Source organism: Nyctereutes procyonoides, unplaced genomic scaffold, assembly GCF_905146905.1.
Source record: "Nyctereutes procyonoides isolate TBG_1078 unplaced genomic scaffold, NYPRO_anot_genome, whole genome shotgun sequence".
NCBI lineage: Eukaryota > Metazoa > Chordata > Mammalia > Carnivora > Canidae > Nyctereutes > Nyctereutes procyonoides.
The window spans coordinates 63,888,464-63,894,463 of record NW_026575135.1 but is presented as its reverse complement, the minus strand read 5'-3'; the positions used below and the strand labels follow the sequence as shown (position 1 = coordinate 63,894,463).

General features: G+C 36.1%; 1 protein-coding gene across 1 annotated transcript in view; it reads left to right on the top strand.

Annotated features, from left to right (window-relative positions):
• Positions 1–2,780: 2,780 nt before the first annotated feature.
• Positions 2,781–6,000, top strand: part of PRR16 (proline rich 16) — a 199,362-nt gene continuing 196,142 nt past the window's right edge. Inside the window, exon 1 of the mRNA XM_055302529.1 lies at positions 2,781–2,842. The gene's annotated coding sequence lies outside the window, so the exon portion shown is untranslated. The remainder of the gene's footprint in view (positions 2,843–6,000) is intronic.

Here is a 6,000-nt window from a genome sequence, read left to right as displayed (position 1 = left end):
GAGTGCAATAAACTAGGGTGAAGATAAAAAGGGTATGATATCCTACCCCAGCCCTGTCTATAGAACTGTCCACAGTGATGGAAATGCTTTATGTCTGCACTAATCAAGTAGTAGCCAGCAGCCACATGTGATATTGAGCACTTGAATAGGACTAGTTTAACTGAAGAACTGGATTTTTAATGCTATTTAATTTAATTTTAATTAAGTTTAATTTACATAACTGCATTAGGCTAATGGCTATCACTGAACATTGTGATTTGGAAGAACAGTGGACTAAAAACCATAAGGGCAAGGTACTGTATTGCTGATCTTACCACCAAACTGGAGCACAGAATACCAGTGAACCCACAGCGTCTTCCACTTGGCTTTCCAGGCATCTGACTATCTCCCCTACTCCTTTAAGGGTACAATAGCGTGGAGACCAAAGAGTAAGTCATTTTTAGGGGGCAGAGAGTGATATATTGTGGATAATTATAGCTCTTGTTAACTAGATACAGTTGATAAATATGTGCTTTTGTAATCTTTATTGTGCTATTTTTTTCCACCACAATGTCTTTTAAGCTTCTCTTTCTACAACAGAAATTTCCAAAGTTTGGTCCATGAAAATGGGGTGTGGGGGGAGTCCCAGGATCCTTTTAGGGAGATCAAGACCATTTCCAAAATAGACTTTGACACTACTTGCCTTTCTTCACCGTGATAACGTTTGCAATGATGTTACAAAAGATTTTATAAAATGATAGACACACTTGGCACCAATCAAAGCATTGGCACCAAACTATACAAGTAATTACTGTCTTTTTCACTGCCAACACTTGAAGTGAGACAGAGAGAACAAATTTTACATAGGAATATCTTTAATAAAGCAGTAAGATTATTATTTTCATTAAATCATGACTCCTCCTTATTCAACTTTTAAACATCCTATGTGGCAAAAAGGGAAGTACATATAGAGCAATTATCCTAGACGCTGAAATACAATGGTTATCCCAGAAGCATTGTGTAGTTGTTTGAGTTTTGAGATGAACTAGCCATATTTTTTTATGAAAATGCATTTAAAAGAATAAATGAAAATTATTCAGAATTGGATACTTGCTGACCTTCTCTGGAAAATGAGCAAAGTGAACTTATTATTTCAAGGAAAAGAATGGATAGTATATGTTACCAATGACAAATTTGAAATTTGACATGACAGTTGGAATTCTGAAAAAATTTTATTTGCTACTGTAGGCTTGACCATTTCTCAGCACTTAAAAGACAGTTCTGATAATGATGAATGGGATGTTTTTATATTGTATAATGAAAGGTGTCAGAAACTGAACGTTCTGCATAAGTCTATGAATGAAGATTTTTCACATGACCAGTGCACAGTGGTTCATGTAAAATAGCAAAGGGCAAGACAGGCCAGTGTCTTTTAATAAAACAATGAGAATAATCCATTGGTATGGTTTCAGATTGAACCTTACAACTAACCTATAAGAGTTTACCGCATGTTGAGTGTTAGTATATAATATCAAAGAATGATAGTCTCAATTATCTGATAAGGATATTAAAATTATCTTCCCTTGTACAATATATACATTTGTGATGTAGGAATTTATTTATTTATTTATTTATTTATTTATTTATTTATGTAGGAATTTCTTTACACACTTTAATCGAAACACTCTGCAATAGATTTAATGCAGAGCAGATTTGAGAAGCCAGTTATAATAGTCTTTTAAGTCATATATGAGATTTGAAAAATTGTAAAACAATGATATTCTGGCTTTTTTGGAAAAATGTGACTATTTCCTATAGACAAATATTTTATGTCAACAGGTAATGGGTTTTTATGGTTATTTGTAAATCAAATTAAAATACTTTATAAATTTCTTTTTCAAATTATAGTATGAAAATAGAGTTAAAACTCAGTTAAACAGCAGCTCTTTGGAATCTTCATGTACTTTTAAGAACATAAAGAACATTAGATAAAGTTTGAAAACTGCTGGTCTAGAAAAATCTGATTGATTTTTCCAGAACCTGGTTCAAATTTCAGTCTTAAGAAACATTTTCTATAGCTCCCTAGCCTCTCACTCCCTCCGTTTCTATTCTTGTATAGAATTTATATAATACATGCATATAAGACATGCCTTTGCACATGTGTATTTTGTGTGCGTGAGAGACAAAGACAAACTCATGCACAGGTATGATCAAGCAATGGCCTTTCGTATAAAGTGCAGACAATGGTACATCTATGGACAAAGACAAAGGAGCAAGTGGGTAGGGAAAATAAAAATTAAAAGAAAAATGCAGGACAACAAAGCAAGAATACCTGCTTGGTTTTAAAAATACTGTTTGTGAAAAAGAACCAAAGTAAAATAATTAATCTTAGAAAGCAGTGACTGTGTTTCTCTGTCTATATTGAGAGAGGTTAGAAGTGAGAAAGATTTAGTATTGGTGAAATGACAACTAAGAACAATGAGAGAAATCATGTTAATGACCTTATCCTTTCAAAACAAAAATCCAAAAAACAGAAACTCCACCACCTACTAAAAGAAAAAAAATGGGAGGGGAACTTGGAATCATGGCCATACAACCACCCTGGCTAGGAAACCAATAGAGATGAAATAAAAGATTTATAGCATGATGGAGTATGGCCATGGTGAGTAAGTTTGGATGTTTGCTAGAACCTCCCTGACCTTTCTCTGACTTTCTCTTGCAGAACAGGGCAGAGAAAGCTACTGAGAGTGAAAGTCAAGTTAAGAACCCACAGAAACAAAGCCATGGAAAAGGGAGCCATGGAGAAGGGAGCCACAGAAAACGGCAGGCGTGGGACTCTGCTATGAAGAAATTTTAAAGAGAGGTTGGTTTGTTGGCTTTATTTGGCTGTACTTTTGTGCTTTGTTTTGTTTTCATTTGGCTATACATTAGGCATAAAGCAAATTACCTGAATAACTCTGGCAAATAATAGGTGTGTATTATAATTTTTGAGGTATAGCTAATGTCTAATTTAGTTAAGACTAATGAACAACTTTACTAACTATTATTCTAATTATAATGCTTTTATGGGGATAAGGAGTCCTCAGGGTAAAACAAACCCTCTGCCTTAGTTCTAAGAAAACGATATTTGAGGCTGGCATGTTGTGGGATCTCTTTCAGTAGCAATCATCCTGATGTGCCATTGGTGAGGGTTTAGCAGTTCATGTAAGTAAGTTATAGTCTGTATAGCAGTTATAAACTGGATCTCATAAATTAACTATCATGTTCTTTTTGCTTCTTTGGAGAATTAACCAGTGTTCGACCTTAGTCCTGTGACTCAAAAAGGAGTTAACAAACTGGTTTGTGTACTTCCGGCAATAGAGACTTTTGGTTCCTTTTCCGGTTAGCTCTTCTATCCTCCAGTGAGCATACCTTGATTTCCCAAGTCTAGCTAGATGCCTTTCTCCTGGACTCGCATAACACACTATGTCAGCCTCCCTCTTGGGATATATCATATCTATATCTATATCATCTGTATCTATATCTATATCTATATCTATATCTATATCTATATCTATATCTGTATCTGTATCTATATCTAAAACTCATTCACTTGTTTGCATCTCTCAGACAAAAAAATTCCTAAAGGGGAAGATATGTATTTTATGTATTATATCATTCTCAGAGCCAGACAAGCACCAAGGAAATGCTATACAATTTGTAAATATTTTTGATCAAATTGAACACAAAAAAAAATAAGAAAGTATGAAAACAAGTCACAATGGCTTTAAGCCTAAGGTGGTCTTTCCAAGCTAAATAAAGGGCAAGGTAACATACAGGAATGGGCTTCAGCACTTACATTTGCACATGCAAACCCTGTAACTCTTTAGTGTGACTGCAGGAGGTTCTGAATGAAGTATTACACAGACAACTAGCACATCCATGCTCCTTTATGATGTAAGCATCTGGGGTCACATGTTTTCTTACATACACTCACAATTTTTGCTGAAATATTTGAAGTATTTTATGTCACCTTCATCCTAATTGGGAACCTTCTACTAGTCAGAGAAATCTGTAAGACCATAGTGAATTGTCATGCACTTCTCTGGGTATGTATTTAAATTAGAAAAAATATTCACCAAATTCTATCTTTAAAATGTTCAGATATTTATTGTATTTTTATTTTTTTAAAGATTTATTTATTTTAGAGAGAGAGAGAGAGAGAGAGAGCATGAGCGGGAGGGGCAGAAGGAAAAGGAGAGAGAATCTCAAGCAGACTCCTGAGTGCAGAGCCTGATGCAAGGCTCAATCTCATGACCCTGAGATCATGACCTGAGCTGAAACTAAGAGTGGGTCACTTAACTGACTCTGCCACCCAGGGGTCCCTAAGGTATGCACAGGTAATTTTAAATGATGCTTTTGAATATGCATTACATGCAGTTAGCTCATCACTCAAAGGTTGTAGAAGAATATGCATAATAGAGGAAGTCTTCTTCCTTTTCACATTGCCCAGGCACTTAACTCAATACACTTAAGGCAAATACTGATGGAGATTTTTATAGATAATTTGTAAAATGGGAAATTAAGTTAGGTAGAATATATTTTTAAAGTAAGTTCTCGGGATCCCTGGGTGGTGCAGCGGTTTAGCGCCTGCCTTTGGCCCAGGGCGCGATCCTGGAGACCCGGGATCGAATCCCATGTCGGGCTCCCGGTGCATGGAGCCTGCTTCTCCCTCTGCCTGTGTCTCTGCCTCTTTCTCTCTCTGTGTGTGTGTGTGACTATCATAAATAAATAAAAAAATTAAAAAAAATAAAGTAAGTTCTCACCTGACGCTTCATTTTGGCTTACTTTCTCTTGTTATTAGATCCTGTAATATCAGATCATTTTTCTTACAATACATATCACATACACAACTTAGTATATAATATCTGTCTCTTCTGCTGGATGGTAGTTTTCATAAAGGAAGGGGAAAATGTGGGCATCTTATTTCCAGGTATGCTCTTACCCTTACACTGCCTTCCAAAAGTCTGATATGTACTGAAGTCTGGGTGAATGAATGGGAAATGAATAAGTGTGGGTTAATCTATATGACCAATCAAAAAAATAGAAAGAGAGAGAAAACCAGAACTAGGTCTTTCAAAAAGAGAGAATAAAATTCAAGGAACTGTTTACATAGATTTGCTGGTGAATCATGGTGAGATAAGGAGGCAAACCAAAGATTAATAACATATGCTGGAAGCATGATTAGTCTGGGAGCAGATGGCACAGAGGGAAGAGGTAGTGATACCAGATGCAAAAATTGGAGAGTAAGAGGAGTAAAAAGTAAGGGGAGCTAGAATAATGGCCATCAGTGGTTGGGGCACAGAGGGAGGGGCTATTCTGCATGGGCTAAGGAGATGCAGCCACTGCTAAGGATGTTGCCACAATGTCTAACCATCCTGTAGGAGAGGAAAAAAGACTCCCATTTCTTATTCTTGCTTCCCTGTTTTCACGTTTGCCTAAACCTGCAGAGAAGCCGGTTGGCAAGAGAAGCTAGGTGGCAGAAAAATGGTGTTACCTGTGATGAAGAACAGAATGAGGGTGAAGAAAAGCACAGAAAAAAGATTAGTGAAGTAACAAATACCCAGTGCAATTGACCCTATAAATACCTGGTGGACTGATTTCCAGCAGAGCGAGCCTGTGGCCAGTGGGACACATACTATTTCAATGTAGATGAATTCAATATAGATGTCTTCTCTGGCATTATTTATTTTAGGAGAACAAGGATATGTCTTTCAAATATGTCTCTTTCAAAATGAAAGTGTTACAGACACTAAATTTACGAATACTACAAGAGGGCCCAGTGTATGAGAAAACATACTGAGTAATTAATAAAGTTACATACAATAGAGAATCATGGTGAGAGTAATCATTTCTGACATGTAGAGTGTGTAAGGCTGCTAGAAACATGAGGAATAGACAAGCAAAAGTATTTTGATACTTATGTGGGAAACATTTATAGCTTCTGGGATGTAAAAATGTGTGATCATAAAAGATCCTGTT